Source organism: Condylura cristata, unplaced genomic scaffold (assembly GCF_000260355.1).
Source record: "Condylura cristata isolate star-nosed mole 26May11 unplaced genomic scaffold, ConCri1.0 scaffold00027, whole genome shotgun sequence".
Taxonomy (NCBI): Eukaryota; Metazoa; Chordata; class Mammalia; order Eulipotyphla; family Talpidae; genus Condylura; species Condylura cristata.
Genome location: NW_004567128.1, coordinates 26,276,638 through 26,294,213, shown reverse-complemented (window position 1 = coordinate 26,294,213; position 17,576 = coordinate 26,276,638).

The following is a 17,576-nucleotide window of genomic DNA, read 5'->3' as shown; positions in this document are numbered from 1 at the left end:
GATAGGCCTTTTCTTACCCACCAATCAGAACCCAGATAGGCACATCAGTGCTCTCTCCTTCCCTCTCTCAACTGCTGTGCAGTAGTTCCCAGCCTGCTAACTACCCTCCTTACTGCTTCTCCACAGTGTGCAACTTTTTGATAGCTTGGCTACATCCTGGAGAGAGGAAAAAATGATGGATCTATATCCTGGAGAGAGAAAAATGATGGATCTGTCTAAATTAGGGAGTGAGCTCAGACGTACAATACAGGAAAAAAACAAACAGAACTTGGTACAGGACTGGTGACAAATACTCACTATTAAAATTATATATTTTCAAATTAAATAGTGCCCTTCCTTTCTTGCTTCCCCTTTGCATTTCAGTGGAGTCCAACTCAGAATCCATAAGACCATTTTTTTGTTTGTTTCTTTTCATGCAAATTATTATTTAGAACATATATAGAAAAGCCTAAAATATGAGTTGAAAATTTCTGAACACTTCCTCTTGCCATTTGCAGTAGATGTACAGGTCAGGGTATGACAAATTGGGTTTGGGGATATTATTTCTACTATATAAGAAACTATAGATTCTAAGTTGGAAGCAGACTTGAAAAGTACAAATTTTCATGTGTGGTACAAGTGTTAAAGTCTCAGTGCTATGAAGCTATGGCGAGCCATGCAGGTGGCATTAGTTCAATAGCTGGCGAGAGTGATGACCCACATGGTGCAGCAGACCCTTCCTGTCTCACCCACTGTTCCCCTCACAGTGTATTTCCAGCTGCACTCCTCATTTTGTCTCTGGTGGATCTTCAAACCCTATCCCCAACCCACAGCTCTGGCCTATACCCCAGTTCTTGGGGGGAGTAAATAATAATGCATCTTTAAGAAACAAAAGAAAAGTATAAAGTCAAATGCTACAATATCATTAACTTTGCTGAGTTGAAGTTGAAGGGAACTTTAGGAGTAAGAGGTAGAAATATCCAGGTCACCTAGTCTGAAAACAGATCTGGCTCATTTTATACAAACCCTATATTGCTTTATCTTTGTGGATCATGTAGCCATCTTGACTATAAACTCCAACAATATTATTGTTTGGTGGGAAGATTTGGGGTATGTAAACTTGGGAATGCAAATTGTCCTCCCTAAAGAATTCTACATTATATATAACAGTTTCCAAATTTAGGAACAGATAGATGTAGAAAAGTTAAAAGAAACTTGCTTATTCAGAGTGGTCTTGAAATAATTTATTTGGAGACTCCAATAAAGGTTATGCCTAGTACAAAGAAACAAAGTTCCATAAATAGAAATGAACTTGGAAACCCTGACAATGTAATAAAGACACTATTCTCTTTGAGCTGTGTGTGGAATATTCTGTAAAGGTACTAAATTCATTTGTCCTGTTTACATAATATCTATACCATGTCCAAGCGGAGGAGAAAAATTACTGTAGGCAAATTAGCAAAGGGACAATGCATTTTAGCTTGTTGTGGTGGGGAAAAAATGTCTCTGTATTATTCAAGACAATGTTCTCTTGATTTCTTATTGAGTAGATTTTCTGAAAAAAAAAAAAAAAAAAACTACTTGGTCTTTCGAGGCTTTCTCTTTAGATAGCAATTTTTCTCCCATAGTAATATTTTATTCCACGAATTAGTAAATAGATTGGATTTTAGAACCGAAAATGACGTGCCTTTTTTTTTTAAGATTTACTTATTTATGCTTACAGAACTGGGGTACAGGCCAGAGGGAGTGGGTGAGAGGATTCACCAGTGACAGAGTGGGGAGCAGAACAGGCTGACTGATGAAGTATACTGCTGCGGGGAGCAGCGGGCAGGTCAGGAGAGGTCTGCTGTGCCATGTGGGTCACCTCCAGGGGTGGGGGTAGAACTCCAGCTGCAGTGGCTGCAATAGTTTCACAGTGCTCGCTTTAACCCATTGCGCCACCAAGGAGGGCCCGACATGCCTTTCTTTACGTCTGGTTAGATAGGCACTCCAGCTACAAAATAATCAAACTGTGTTCTTCTCTGATTCCAAAAAGCTTATTTTCTAGTCTTAGTCTGTCCTTTCCTCAATATTAGTCTTAGTAAATTCTTAAACTTATTTATAATACCCCCTTATTTCAGCAGAACTGCATAAGGCTCTATAGGACAATTTTACTTATGTGAAAAACCCTTGTGAAAGGAAAGACACTTGTTCACAGTGTCTGCTGTCACGTGCAGCATTCACTTAGAGTGTTCTTCGAAGTTCAGTTCATTTCTGCAGAACTGTTTTCATCAACTCAGTAGTTGACTTCCAGCATGCAAGGCTTGAGCGTGTCGCTTCAGATCACTCTAGTGTTAGTCACTTTGTTTTCACACTTATCTCCAAGAGCCAAAGATTATCACACAGAAGTGCATATATAATTCCTGTTTCTGAAGTTTATGTGTCAAAAGGAAATTTTTTAAGGGAAGAGGGTGAGAATCAAGTTAAAACTCTTCAGAATTTTTAAAAGATGATATTGATTAACAAAACCTCCTTGGCATCTTTGGGTACACATGTGAGAGAAGACAGTGTAATTAATTTTTAGTGAGTGCTGCATATTTGATAATTGCTCTGATTCACGCTATTATATTCCTCTTCCTTCACCTACAGCAAAACAAGCTTAATTTGATTCATACCCTTAGGAAGAAAAAAAAAAGCCTTAGATTACTCACATGGCTGTGATTCAGCTCTTGGCTCCTCTTCCTCCTCCTTCTCCTCCCTTTCTCCCGCTCCCACCCAGTGGTGCTGCCATCAGAAATCTGAGTCAGTTCTTTCTTTAAAATGGGTGGAGAAAGAAGACAACTACTAAAACTTTTCTGAGTGAAGTGTGCTGCTTAGATCTGAAATCACTGCAGGAAGACAGGCAAGCAGTGGCTTATATAACCTGAAAGCACAGCACCAAGATGAGCTCTCGTAGAGAAATCAGATCAAGTTCAAGTAGTCTTATGTAAGTGTGGACAGTTTGCATGCATGTCTGTGTTGCAGAGGCCACACAGATGGGTTTCTATGACCAGTTTCTAATGCCTACATATATTGTATACAAAACTAATTTTCTCATCTGAAAGTTGGGACACTTTGTTATCATTAAGAATCTAGCAGCTCTCCAAAGATGATTGATGCTTGTGAAGCATGTGGTACAGTCACTTTTTTTCATCCTTCTAATGAATAATGTAACATGGAAGCCTAAGCTTGTTCTCCACCCTCCTACCCCCAAAGTAGCTGGAAGATTGATAATGAGGGTAACAGTTCATCCTTAGTGACTTGATGATGGTAGTAGTCATGACGGGTTTTTGTGCCTGACTTGAATTTTCTCATTTATTTCCATCTTCCAGCTGAAGCAAAAGTGTTGGTGAAGTGATGTCATTTTTCCAGTCACCACAGGTGATGGTCCCAGCGTGGTACTGGAAAGCAGCTGTCTGTCTGCACCCTGACCTGTAGTACTGGTTCCTGGAAGCCCAACACAGTTGGATCCTCAATTGCTTGAGAGACTGACTAAGGATGGGAGTGGCAGCCCCGTGCTGGAGCACCACGCCACCTTTTACTGATGTGTTGATGCAGGTGTGTGCATCTTCAACCCCTGCTCCCATATGGAGGTGCATAGAATCCAGCCTTCCCCAAAAACTTATTTGTAATCCTCACTATCTTCTCTCCATTTCTCTGGCTTTCCCCCCATTATGTTACCATGTGTCTTAGAAACTTTGTCTGCATAAAGACAAGCTGGAGCTGTTGTTCACCCTCACACAAAACCCAGAGTACACTTCTCTCCCAGAACAGGGCTGAGCCTCCTATTTGGGGAGTTTCATGTTTAAAAACGTGCCTGCTACTGAGGGATGTCTGGTTGTTGTGCTTTTATCATTCCTCAAATGTGTTCTATGCTGGCTGGAAATGATTAGCTTTTGTTACTGAAGGGCTTGTGGGATGCTGGAACATCTTCATATAGTTTTCAGATGGAAATCCATGTAGTTTTCTCCTTGAAAAAATATTTCGTCATGAAAGGCAGCATGGAAGAGAATGCATACTGTGGTTTCTTTGTGCCCTCCTCACATCTCCTCCATGCTTTCCCTTATGGTAACAATAATACAGTTTTCATGTCATGATCCTGTAGAGAAAATAAACCGATCTTTGGTATTTTTTCTGAGGCTGGAATTCCTTCTGTTTGGGTTCCCTTGTTGATGTCGAGGGCAACACTCTGCCCCAGTCCAGGGTTGTAGTGCTCTCCCCTGTCTTTGATGCATTCACCTTTCCTAGCTGTGGAGTCCCGGCGTCGTGATCCATCTGAGCTGATTGCCATAGGTCTTGATGGTCTTCGTTGACCTGGTTCAATTATACACTGGCTGGAAACTCCAAGAAGAGGGTGGGGGAAGACCTAAACAGATGTCAGTTGCAAAACCAAACAGATATTTCGGCTACTTAAACCTTGAGAGGCAAATGATGGACTTTGTCATTATTAGTAGAATAGTGATTGGATTCTTTTTTTCAAAATATGGAATCGTATTTTTCTCATGCAGATATGTTCTGGGAGAGAATAGTCTGGGTTTCGTCTGAAGATGAACAACTGCTCCAACTTGTCTTTATCGAGGCAGTTTCTAGGACAGATTGTAACATAATGTGGGGTGGGGGAAGCCAGCAACCCCCCAGATGTGTATTATTTCAAAAGAATGATGCAAAGAGCACTGAAAAGGGTCAAAGTTGGGTGATGCTGATAATAGAATAGCCACCCTTAGGTGGTATTTCCAGGACATCATGGGCATATGTATTAATTTTTAACCTAGATGCCACAGCTAAGAATGGCAGGGTCAGGGCCCTCCCTGGTAGCACAGCGGGTTAAAGCACAGCATTGAGAATCTAAAGCCACTTCCGCATGAGTTTGATTCCTGCCTGCCCCGGGGGAGATCCACATGGCGTGGCAGACCTCTCCTGACCCGCCCGCTGCTCCCCTCAGCAGTGTACTTCGTCGATCCTCCTGTTCTGCTCCCCACTCTGTCTCTGGTGAATCCTCTCACCCTCCACATCTCTGGCCTGTACCCCAGTTCTATATGAATAAATAAATAAATCTTAAAAAAAAAAAAAAAAAAGAATGGCAGGGCCAGAATTCATATCCCAGCAAGTCTGGCTTCAGGCTTTTACAATGTTACATTGTAAGATGTCATTTATTTTAGGTGTTTGATTTTTATTTGTATGGTTTATTGTCATCTATGTTTATTTCCATTGAAAGCCTTATAATTATAGATTTCATGTTTTCTATGTTGCATAAGAAGGCAACTTTCTTTAAGCCAGTAATATTTTACTAAAAAAAAATCAATGGTTTGATTAACACATCCCTGTTGAAGTTTTTATGTTAGGATTTAATAACCAAATGAGAGATCTGTGTGCAACGTTAAAAGAGAAAGGCTTCAAACGTGTAACTTAGAAGTGTACATCTAAATAGTTCTCTGTACATTTAATGTGAGCTTTATTCCAGTAAACCTCTAAAGGGAGTCTTTTGTAGTGATTGGTCAACTCTTGATTTCGCTGGTTTTCACTGTTTCAGGATGTATGTGTATCCCTTTTCTAGACATACAATCTAGAAATTAGCTACCAGTCTAGAAATTAGCGATTTGAACATTTTCCCATATTGTAAAAATAAAGTGTACTTTCTGTTATAACAGAAATAGTGTCCATAACAGCATAATTGGCAATAAATGCCAAGACTTGGTCCAAGCAGTTGCTGACTTTGCTCAAGATGAAAGGAAGTGTGGTGACAAGAGATAAGTGTAGTTTAACTGCTCAGCCCGAGCCTTCCAGATTTTTTTTTTGTGTGGGGAACTGCAGTTCCTCTTACTGCATTCTTCCTGTCTGTGTAATACCTGGGAACAATTTATTCCATGTAATGTCACCCCCCATCTTGGTAGTACACGTTTTACTGAGGAGGAAGACTTTTAGGGCTGTCAGTTCCTTTCACTGGAATTTTCACAAATGCCATCTGATAATTTGCCACTTTTTATTTCGCAGCTTTGGGGTCGGTTGAGACTAAAGGGCTGAACAGATTTTGTATCTGTGGTTGATGTTGCTGTATTCTGTGTGTGTATCTCATGAGTAGTTCAAGTTAGAGTGTGAATTGCAGGAAAATGCAAAAGCGAAAGCTATAACTTGGCCCTCCTGTTCCTGACCACTTCCTGAAGAACCTGCCACGTGGACCCCAGACTTAGAGACTTAGACTTGGGTCCTGAGAACAAATGAGACTGTGTCCTCGATGGTGGAAGCTTCCAGTAGAGCTAAGCATATAAAACAGGTTTACTGCTGCCCTGTGAACTAAAATGTATGGCTTGCCGTAGTTGTGAAATTTTTAGGGAATGATTCTCAAGTTTTAAATATTCGGGAAGAGGCCTTGTCATCTCTTAAAAAATAATCTGGCAGCTTTTCTCATTTACATCCAATTCTTTGAAACCATTTAAGAACATGCATTCGATTCCTGCAATGTATAATTTATAAAAGAAAAATGTGAGCTTGTCAGATCAACTACAATCACCAGTCTAATAAAACTGAGTCACCTCCAAATGGGCTGCACTTACCCACCCTCCCATTCTAGGGAAAATGTGGCTGGGGGAGGCAGTGTGAGTCATCACCTGGTTTATTTGACATACGCTTCCTTCCATAAATTGGGCATGGCAAGCTTCACAGTGTTCCAGGCTGGCTTTGGAGAAGGAGCTGTTGCTGCTTTGCAGGATCAAAATAGGGCCTCTGGGTTTGAAGGATGAGCTGAGCCTCTATTTTGGACTCAGGTGTCAGGGAAGGGGGAGAAATGGACAGGCTCAAAGAACATTTGTAAGTACCATTGGGGCATCAAAGAAATGATAGGGGTGTTCGCACTTGAAATTTTCCTAGACTGTCAAAAATAATTAAGAAATCAGGGGCTTAAAAATAATCAAAGTGGGGGGGGCGGGGGGGCTTCTCACTTATGAAGCAACAGTGTTCTTGATGTGAGCAGTCCAAAATGATTACAGGAAAGAAAAAGAAAGAGACGAAGGAAGACAGAATGTTTGATTTGGTAGTTAACATGTACATTTGTCCTGACAAGGTTTAATTTCACTTGATTTATACAGCCGTTTTGAAAGAAATCATTTTATTTATGACATTTTTCTGAAAGCAAACTGAATTTCCTTTCAGAGTATTTCGAAGTGATAGGGAGAGGAAGCTCGTGTGTCTCACACGTTTTCCTCCTGTGGCTTTGCTTAGGCTTACCGGAGTCTTTTAAAAATAATGAAGTTTAGAATTTGATCAGGACAGGGAAAGTAGAGGAATGGATTTGTTAATTGAAGTGGGCTTGTCAATTGAGCCTCTGCTTCGGGACTAGTTTTTAGTCTGTGCCAGGCAGTTCCTGTGATTTCCATCCTGGCTGGGTTGCTGTTCTTTCTGCCTCTGAGGCTCGCGTGTTCCCTGTTTTAAAGCTGGCGTTGTCACAGCCTGGGCGTTTTCTGTTTCGGCTTATGGCTTTTTTTCTTTTTTCCTGAATGAGTGTCCTTTGTGTAACCCCAGTAATTCAGAAATCCTGCAGTGATAGGGACTGCCCTGTCACGTGACTTAGGTACTAGGTGCTGCCTGCGATTGGTCGGCAGCTAATTGGCTGTCCCTATAAGAGGTCCCGCGTCAGGAGTCCAGCCACTCTCCTGCCTGGGCTGCTGCTGGACGGGAGCTGGGGAGGGAGATGGCGGCTGTCCAGTGATTCAGCCACATGTGATATTTGACCAAATGACTGCTTCCTTGGGGGTCGACACATCAGTGGAAGACACCCAAACTGGTTGTGACTGACTTGCTCAAACTCTGGCTTCCTGAACTGGTAACTGTCACTTTAATATAGCTTACTGATTAAACTCAGAAAAATGCAGCTAAAAAGCATTGCCAGGAACTTGTGAGGACTTACTGCTTGTTCTTCCCCCTCCCTTGTTCTTATTCATTTTGTTACAGGACTGAAATGCAGATAACTCTTTAGAAAGCTTGTGTAGGAAAAGTGCATCGTGTGATCTGGAACAAAGACATTTTATAATCAGATTTATCAAGCTGTGAAGAGGGAGTTTTAGCAAACGGAAGCAGCAGCATTCTGTCACCAGGAAATACGACTTTATCCAGAATTGGTAAGTAAAAAGTGGCATCTCTCCCTAATAGATATCATATGGCGTGCGTGGGAATTGTAAAATTGTTCACAGACCCCTGACAACTATGTTGAACCAGAGAACACATAAACAGAGTGAGGAATCTTGAAAAGGAGCAGTCCAAAAATCTAGCTTAGAAGCTGAGAAAAGAAGCCAGGTAATTAACCAAGATGAGCTGATTACAACTACATTAGCCAAATATATGTGATACAACGAGCTTGGCTTCACCTCCCTTTTTCATTTTAGTGGGTTGGGAGTGGGGGAAGGCAAAAATACCAAATAGGTTATTTAGTATTGTAGCAACATTAGCTTTCCATGCATAGAGATTTCCATCTAGTCTGAATAGTATACATGATATTTGAAGGGATGCTTTCAGAATTACTTAACCTGTTCTTCTTTCGCTCCCTCTAACCAAGGGTGTCACATTTCTAGCTTGAACTATACAAAATGAAAGTTTAAATCATTAAACTTTAAGAAACATTTACAGTTTAAGAAACATTTCCTCCTGATTGTAAAGGGTAGATTAAGATGGGATTTCTTTTCACATTTGTGTCACAAATTTTAAGATTGTTCTATTTAGTTTTATTAGTACAGCAAAAGGTTGATTATTTCTACAAGGTGCATTGTCTTTTGAGAGATTGTGATTAGCAGTTCTTAACTGTTGTGCAACCTTAAAATGAGTTTTCTGGTCTTGTATCTGAGCTGCCCCTATGTCTAAAATTTTCAGAAAAGCACAATAAGGCTTTGAATACCTGCATTATGTATAATAGATTCTTGTTCACGAAGTGTCAGCAAACACAATTTTATATGAGGCATGAATTACTGATATTTTTGATCTAGCTTCTTAAAAGAATGATTGTGCTAGAAAAGTTGAGTGGAATAAGAAAAGAAAATTAGAATGGTGAATAACTACCTTTTACCAGTTTCTCATTGGTCAATAGACACTATCATGTGATGACTACGTATATGGAATCAGGTGGAGAACTATCCTTTAACAGTTAGCAGTTCTGTAGGTAACTTTTGTGATCTCCCTTTATGAATGCTAATATATATCTATAATTAAAGTTGTGATTTGACAGTTAAGTTTTTGTTGGGTAAGATGGAATGTTTATTTATTCTTAAGTACCTTAAGCCAAATTAAAACTTGAACCTGCAGTTTGAAATTTTGATCCCCCTCCATTCTGTTACTTTTGAAATTTTAAAATCCTTAACTTGAAAGGGAAGATGTATAATATTAATAAAAAAAGAGGTAGTAATATTGCCATTTCTCTCTTTTGACATGGGTGTGGGATGAGGGGGAGGAAGAGGAGATGAACCCAATGGAATCTACTCATGGTTCTTTTGATCCCCCTTATATACTTTGAGAACTTTTAAGGTCATTTTTTCTCAGAGTAATAACTCAAGATTTCTGTATAAATATTTGCCTTTGAATAAATAGATTAAAAAGTAAGGTAAGCACAGACATCAAAGACCAGTCTTCCAATAAATATGATGATTTAATAATCTGGGAGAACAATGCAATGCTTCATGGGAAAAGCCTTTATGTAATTTTTAGGGTTTTACCCATTCATGTAAAAGTCATTGTTCTGAATGACCAAAATGTGATAAAACAAGCTGAAATAGTAAATACTATAAAGTATATATCTCCTCTTCATGTTTTCAATACTATTTGTTGTTTATGAATTTATTAGTTTTTAAAAATGCAGATAAGATAAAAGCATTGCTGTGGGTTAATGAGTATATTAATATTTTTGTTTACTCTGCTAAAAGCTATTAGTGTTGCACTAATATCTTTGGGTATGTGAAGCCAGACGGATGGGGTTCAGCTCAACAGACATCAAGATAATTTCTCAAAACAGTATTTGCATAGACAGTAATACAAACACTTTCCCTTTGGGCCTGTTAGTTAAACTTTTGGTGTGGTATGCTGCTTTGCCTAATGAAATGGCTTTGAGGTGTGTATGTTATGTATGTGTATATTTGTTTGGAAGGGGGAACTTTAATTGCTAGTGAAACAAGTGGCTGTTTGTTAGAACCTAGATAAGCCGAGCCTCATAATGTTGTTCCTATGACAACTGAGGGGTTGGATGTTGAAATGTAGCATTAAGTTCTCGGTTTGGAAATGTCATTCTGACCTCCCACTACAGTCTCATTGAGTAGGAGGATAATGAGAAGGGGAAAAAACCATGAAGCAACATCAGTATCTGTTCGTTTCATGTCTTCCTAACTTGCCTTTGTGTACAGATCACTATGGGAGTGGCAAACAGAGGTCTTGAACAGAGTGATACTTCAGTATAAAATAAATGGGAAGGGGTCAGAAAAATTGGGGGAGATAAATAACATATGGGGGTAGTAAAGGGTGGGGGTAAGAATTCAGCTTCCATGGGTTTGTGCAAAGCATTTAACCAGTGCTGAGCAGCAGTGAGAACATCTTGAACCAGTTACTGTATTGCTCTTCAAGAGTTGCAAATATTTCCTTAAAATACAATATGGAGAAAGTTTCTGTGGTAGGAGGCTAGGTTACCCCTTTGAGGTAATATTTGCTTGTCTCACCTAGACTGACTGTAGAGAAAACCATGTTCTTTTAAGATACATGTTTTAAGTCAATTATGTGTGGTTTAACCTGGTTGTACTATTAAGATAATGGTACACGTATCTTACCCCACATTTAAAAATTACTTTTAAAAGCCCTTCAAGATTATTTGAAATATGTTGTTTATAAAAATGAATTGGCTGACTGAGACTCTTACGGCACACTGTGTTGGGAGTAGGGATTGATGGACTAACAGTTGGCATAGATTAATTACACAGTTGTGGATTTTCCATGCCTGAAGGGCTTCCTATTTTCTACTCCTAAATGGTTTTGACTAATTATTTGGCCATTACCACCTCTAGAAATTAAAAAGGAAAAGAAATCCGAGTGGGTTTTCCCTCTTTCTTAATAATAGGTCCACCATCTCTTCTGAAATAAAAAAGTTCTGAAAACCAAAAGATTTTAAGGTTAAATATTTGGCAACTAATACTTATCTGAGCTGATGTGAGGCTGTTTACAGTGTTTATTTTTCCCACATACTACAGATGTTTGAATGTTTTACTGTAGAAATATTAATGTATCTCATCATGGACTGCAGTACCAGATGTCCCTAAAGTTTTATAGAGATAAAATAGTCACTTTATTGCCTTTATAAAACAGTTATAGTCATAATAGCCAAGGTGAGTGTCAGATAAGGGTTTATGGTGCCCTAATTACTGACGTGCTTGGTGCTCATATTTTGTGTCAGACACTGCTTTAAACAAAGTATTGGCATCTAGAACAGTGTCTGGCACATAGCACTCGATAGCTGTGCCTGGATATAAAATGCTTTACATATATTTAGCTTACTTAACCCTTACAAAAGCTGGTTATGGCCAATGTGATTGTTATCCCCATTTTACATGGGAAAACTGATGCACAGAGAGGTAAAGCAACTTGCCCGAAGTGACAGAGCGAGGAAATAGTGAAGCCACATGTTGAAAGCAAGCAGCCGAACTGAAGCTTGCTCCTCATGACTCTGCTTCAGGCATGAGAGTGGTGGCACTGGAACTCTTGACTGTGTCAGAGGGACAGTTCAGCTGTTTGTTTCTCATCCCCATGCCTGTAGTCATCAAAGCCTGTGATATCACCACCATGGTCATTATCAGGGATCTACTATGGAATGCTTATGACAGAGCTTTCTGGGTGGGAGTCTGGGAGTTCCAAGTGTCTGAGAGGCTCTTAATGTCTTCACACTTTTCCCAGCATTGATCTCTATCAGCGGTCAGCCTGGCTTCCTTATCTTGAAAAATTCAGACACATGAAATAGCTCATTCCTTAGTTGCAAGGGACTTATCCTAAAGATTGGGAAAAAATTTATCTCTGTAAACATTTTCTGGTCTCTTGACCCAGCGGCATGGGTCACCTTGGCAGGGGTAAGCTCCTTGGTGTGGGAAATACAGAGGGACAAAGCAAGGGCTTTGGGGAAACCGGGCAGCCCTCAGAGGTCGAGCTGCTTGACTCTGAATCCACAAAAGATTATTTTTACTAGTCCTTCTCAAAAGACCATCTTAGAAGTGTTTCTTTCAGTGTCTTTTCAATGCCTACATGTTTCTAGGCATATGAAAAACTTCATTCCAAACTGATCCACTTCCCAAGTCCCCTACCCCTCTACCCTGCTTAATTTTTCTTTTAGTACCTATCTGTCTGACTTAGTGTGTATTTTACTTATATGTTCCTTTGGCATTTCACTGAAACACTAACAGTAATGTTATCTTTGAACAAATTTAAAGCTCACTGGGCTGTTGTATGAAATAAAATCACATGTGAAGTACACACCGAGTTTCCCTTCTCTTCAAATTCTTTCCCTCCTCTCAATCTCAGGCTGCTATAGAGGATGATTTTTGTTCTGCCCGTTGGATTTTTCTTACTGTTACCATTTTTACGTTCACAAACATGAAAATTTATTTTCCTGAAACTATTTTGTGCCATCAGAATTTGGAGTACTGATGTTTTCACTCAGGAGAGCAAATGGAGCTAAATATGAATATAATCTTTGGGAACTAATTCAGGAGAACGTACAAAAGAAAGTACTTTTATGTTTACGAACTACCTTTAATTGAACTAGCTGAAGTACAAAGCCCGTTGTTGGTGCTGTGATTGGAAGAAAGCCTCGTTTTCCCAGCTTTCCTTAAAATGGATGGGAAAAGCTTTTTAAATGAAAACCCATTGATTTCTCCCTATTATAGGATTTGTGCAATAGTATAGATGCTAGCGTTCTTCAAAAATGGGAGAAAGTGAGTGATTTTGCACACATCTGTCAGAGCCTTGTAGGGTGCTTTCAGAGTTGTGATTACCTAGAAGAAACATCTCCAAACTTCCGGGTTCTCCACTGAGTGTTAAGTATGTGACTGTGGTCACCACGGCCCGAGCAAGTGCCTGTGGACAGCACCCATTGAAGTGTCTGCATCCTGGGAGACCCAGACTTTGGAACCAGTCTACTTGAGCTTTTCACTTCACCCTTGCTAGCAGAATCAGTTGTTCCATCTATTTCCCTTGGCCATAGAGAGTAGGACATCGGAGCTAGCTCACTGGGCTGTTGTATGAAATAAAATCACATGTGAAGTACACGCCGAGGTTCCCTTCTCAAATTCTTTAGGGAAAAGATTTTAGTTAATCTGAAAGCCTACAGAACCACCACACTGAACTACACATCTATTTTCACCATTTTTAAGCAAAATGGTGATCACAGGGCTGGCTGCCATTAAGTGCACACGTAAACCGGCTAGGAAAGCCCTGTCCTAAGTCCTCTACTCACAATGACCTGTTCAATCCTCAATAACCCACTTGTGCAATTGTTATGTCCATTTCATAGATGAGGACAGTGAGGCACAGAGAGGAACTTATTTAGGCCCACTCTGCTAATAAATTGTGGAACTAGAAGCTGAATTCAGATAGACTGGTGCCAGTATAGACACTAGGTACTCTTGGTAGAAAAGTAGAATAAAAGTTGACTGAATCTGAAAGTCTCACAAATGGTCTTTTCATTTCTCTTCTGCAAAGTGTCACGTCTTCCAGGCCTGCCTCTCTCAATATTGAAATACAAAATTGACTTTTGCTGCTTCTTATTTCACAGATCAACCAGAGCAGTTTTAGTCATTTGAGTTTTATGAGTTTTAATTAGGCCACTGAAGTCCAGGAGGGGAATTCCTTATTTTCAGTTGATCTCATGCACTAACAAATTTAGTCATGTAACTTCCCCTATTTTCTCTCTAGTGTTTTCACTTAAAGTGGGGGTGGAAGGGACAAGTATGTGAACATTTGGATCCTAGGGATGCACTTTGATTTGGTGATTGGAAGCCCAAGGGGTTACAATGGAGATGGAAAAGGCACAAAATGATGTAAAAATAAACTATTATATTATTGAAAAAAAAAAAAAAAAAAAAACCTTGGTCTTGAGTTGAGCCTGCCTATAGGAACACGTATGAGTCCTGCTTGCTATCTTTCATCTATCCGTCCATTCATTCATTCACTTACCCATATTCTCCTGGATCAACGTGCGAACACCTACCTGCATACAGATGAAAGAAAGGACAAGGTGAAGGTCCATTAGGGGAAGGAAGAGGAGTAAATACGAACTCACTCTTTGTTCTTTTCACCCCAATGATTACATCTTTTGTTTGATCCTTTGCCATTTTTGAGGTAAGGCACATTTCACAGACTGATATTCATAAAAGTCTTCAAACATTTTCCTTTGGCAGCTGGGCTCCTTTTTTTAAGGGAAGGAAAGAAAAGTCTTGTGACTGGAAAGAAGTACAGAGAAATGACTTTTCTTTCCTTTTTTTTTTTTAATGGCAGTACAAGTGCTCGTAGTACAGAATGTGTTAGTAAATAAGATCTAAGCGCTCCCAAGTTTTAATCTCATTTCCCTGTTTAAAGAACACCGAGACAGCAATTTCTTGGAAAATAATTTTAAAATAGAATGTAAACCAATTTGAATGTCAAAATTCCTGCTTTGCCCTCAATTAAGTTTATTGTGAGTTTTTGAAATGATCTCTAAGAATTAAAAAATGAGGGATACCCACTCTTTTGAGAAAAGGGAGTAGGGTTTATACTACTAATACTTCGAAAACTGTTAATTGCTGCAAGCTGCCGTTAGGAATACTCTTTCTTTAAGCAGACAGAATCTTTGTCTTTAGTTGTAATGAAAACTGGGTGTCCTTTTCCATTGGTTTGAAAAACACATATCTAACTCTTCAAAGTCTTGGTCATGGCACAAACTCGGTCTTTTTTTTTTCTGAGACAGGTTTGACCACAGTAGCAAAGGCAGTGAAAATGCTTTCTATCTTTCAGCATGAAATGTGAAATCTGGATCAAGAGTAGGCCTATGTGACCCAGTAGAAGGCAATGTTAACGTAGAAAAGCAAAATCACTCACACTCTAGAAGGTTGGCTCCTTATCTCAGGGCTCTGTGAGCCAGATCAAGTGAGGACTGGTTGGGGTAAGTACAGTGAAGACTGTGAATTTCTATCTCTCTCCCAGTTTCACATCCATACTTTAAAAGACTCTCCTTCTCTTCATGGACAGCAGATAGAGTTGAAACCTGTCTCTCCCCACACCCTGGAGTTCCCTCATTACAGAGAGATGCTCTGCTACAGCTCCTGTCCATCTGGCCCTTTAAGTATGGAGTGTTTTGATAAGATGTTAATAAAAACTGTGCCAAGTGCCAACTAGACCTCCTAAGTTTGTAACAGAGCAACAGACAAAGATGTCTTGTGGGAAATGTGCATTTTACAAAAATGTGTTGCACACCTACGGCATGCCAGATGGTGTTTTCGATCTGGGAATTCAGCAATGAACAAGGTCCCTGTTCACATGGAGTGGGGGGACTGACAGTGATCAAACAAATCAATATGTGTTGGGCTTTGGTAGGTGCTGTGGAGAAAAAGAACGCCAATCAGACAGATAGGGAGAACTCCAGGGTCCGAGGAAGAACTGCTTTATCCGAGGCTGACAGGAAAGGCCTCTCTTATGTTGTATTTGCCCATGGGCAGTGAGGAGCCTGCCATCAGTGTATCTGTCTGGAGAAACAGAATTCCAGGCAGAGAAAACAAAACAACTGCACTGGAGGTAGAAGCCCGCTGAGTATGTCCAATGGACAGAGAAAGGGTTGGTGTGTGTGCAGCGGTGATCAAGGGGGAAAGCAGTGACATAGATCTGGTCTGGGGGCTAATGAATGGCAGATCAGGTAGGTCCATGTTGGCCATAGAAGCTGCTAGAAGGCAGGAGATATATGTAGAGAATGCATCCGTTGTCCCTCGTACCTGCAGTGGGTGTGAGTCGGTAGAGCTCTTTTCTGGTAGATTGCTACTTTTGTCATAGAAATAATTAGGATTTGAAAACCCTGGCAAGGAAAGATAAGCTAAACTATTAACTCCTTGAAAGCTAGGAGTCAAAAGCATGGGTAATTCTTCCTGGCATGTCTGTTCCTCAGACAGGTATGTAGTGCTTAGAAAACTAGCAGTGGGGTATTTTCCATTTTTGCCAAAAAATCACTTTCTATGAGCATGTCTATATGTTGACTTTACTCTCAGTGGTAAACAGTTGGGAATGTTGAACTGCATGGCTTTATTTTAAATAACTATGTTGAAAAATTTTTTGGGGTAATCTTTAATTCTATGTTCAGTCCATTGAGAGGTTCCCTCTTATAATTCTGTAAAACAATTCACTGTTGGATAAAGGTTGCAAAATTGTATGGCAGACCTTGTTTTACAGTTGCAGGCAGTAAGGGAGCATGGGAAAATAACAGCAGTTGACCGCTCGGGAGGAGGTGGGATTCTATCAACTTTTCCTCATTTACATTTGTGTTGAAAACATGTTTGTAATTGCTTAAAAAGTGTTTTGCTGTAGTGGACTGCAGTTTCTTGTCATTTTCTTGGTGTAATCTGATATTAAAATCCCACCTTTTGTTTAAGGCATGTACGGTTTCTGTCATCAGGGGCGTTCTGCATTAAGAAACAGACATGTGTGAGAGCAGACATCAAATGTATTTTATTGACAGTGAACCACATAACCAGGCCTGAAATCGTACAGGGCTTACCAGTTCTTGCTGGCTATTTGCAGGGATTAACCAGGTTTATTTTGCTTCACATCATTTGACACTCGATCCTTAGTTCTTAATCACCTAGTCCGACTTTCCACTAATTAGTTATGCATTTGTGTTAACATGCGTAATCTCTTAGCCAGGTACCCACCTGCAGAAAAGTTACTGGTTATGCCATTTATGGTTTAGTTCAACTGGACCGGATTTCCTCACCACCTCTGGCTAACACTAACTGAGAATGAAGAATTTCACTTGTGGGGAGGAGTAATTAGTAATCTGGGAACGTAACGTGTTTTGTGGAGAAGGCCTTGGTTTAGCTCCCTTCCATTTTCCCCTAAGGTTCCTACAGATTCTGCAATCACAGAGGGCATGAAAGTTGGACCATCATGAGGAAGCTGACCTCCTTGATGAGCCATGTTGGGAGTGGAGAGACTGGATAAGGGAGGATGTGGGGCAGCACAGGATGCCAGGTGTCCTTCTACCCTTGCCTCACTCCTTTTTATGTGTTTTCAACATGGAGTCCTTTCCTGCCTTCTCTTGGGAGATGAGGGATGTGCTCCTGACTCAATGAGTAGGGAATTTGGCGATGGGTGTTCAAGACACCCTGTTCCCCCAACTCTCTTGCATACTCCTTTCAACTGAATGCACTTACAGCTGTAATAGAACCTCAGACACGAAGGTATCTTTTCCACCAGCTTCTAACTTCTACCTTTGAGGGAACACACTCATCGCCCATGAATTAGAATGTTCCCTTTGGTCATTCTGCCAAGGCAGATCCCATCTCTGATGATCTCCAGAGGCTTGAGCCATTTTGTCCCATGTGTCCTGGGATTCC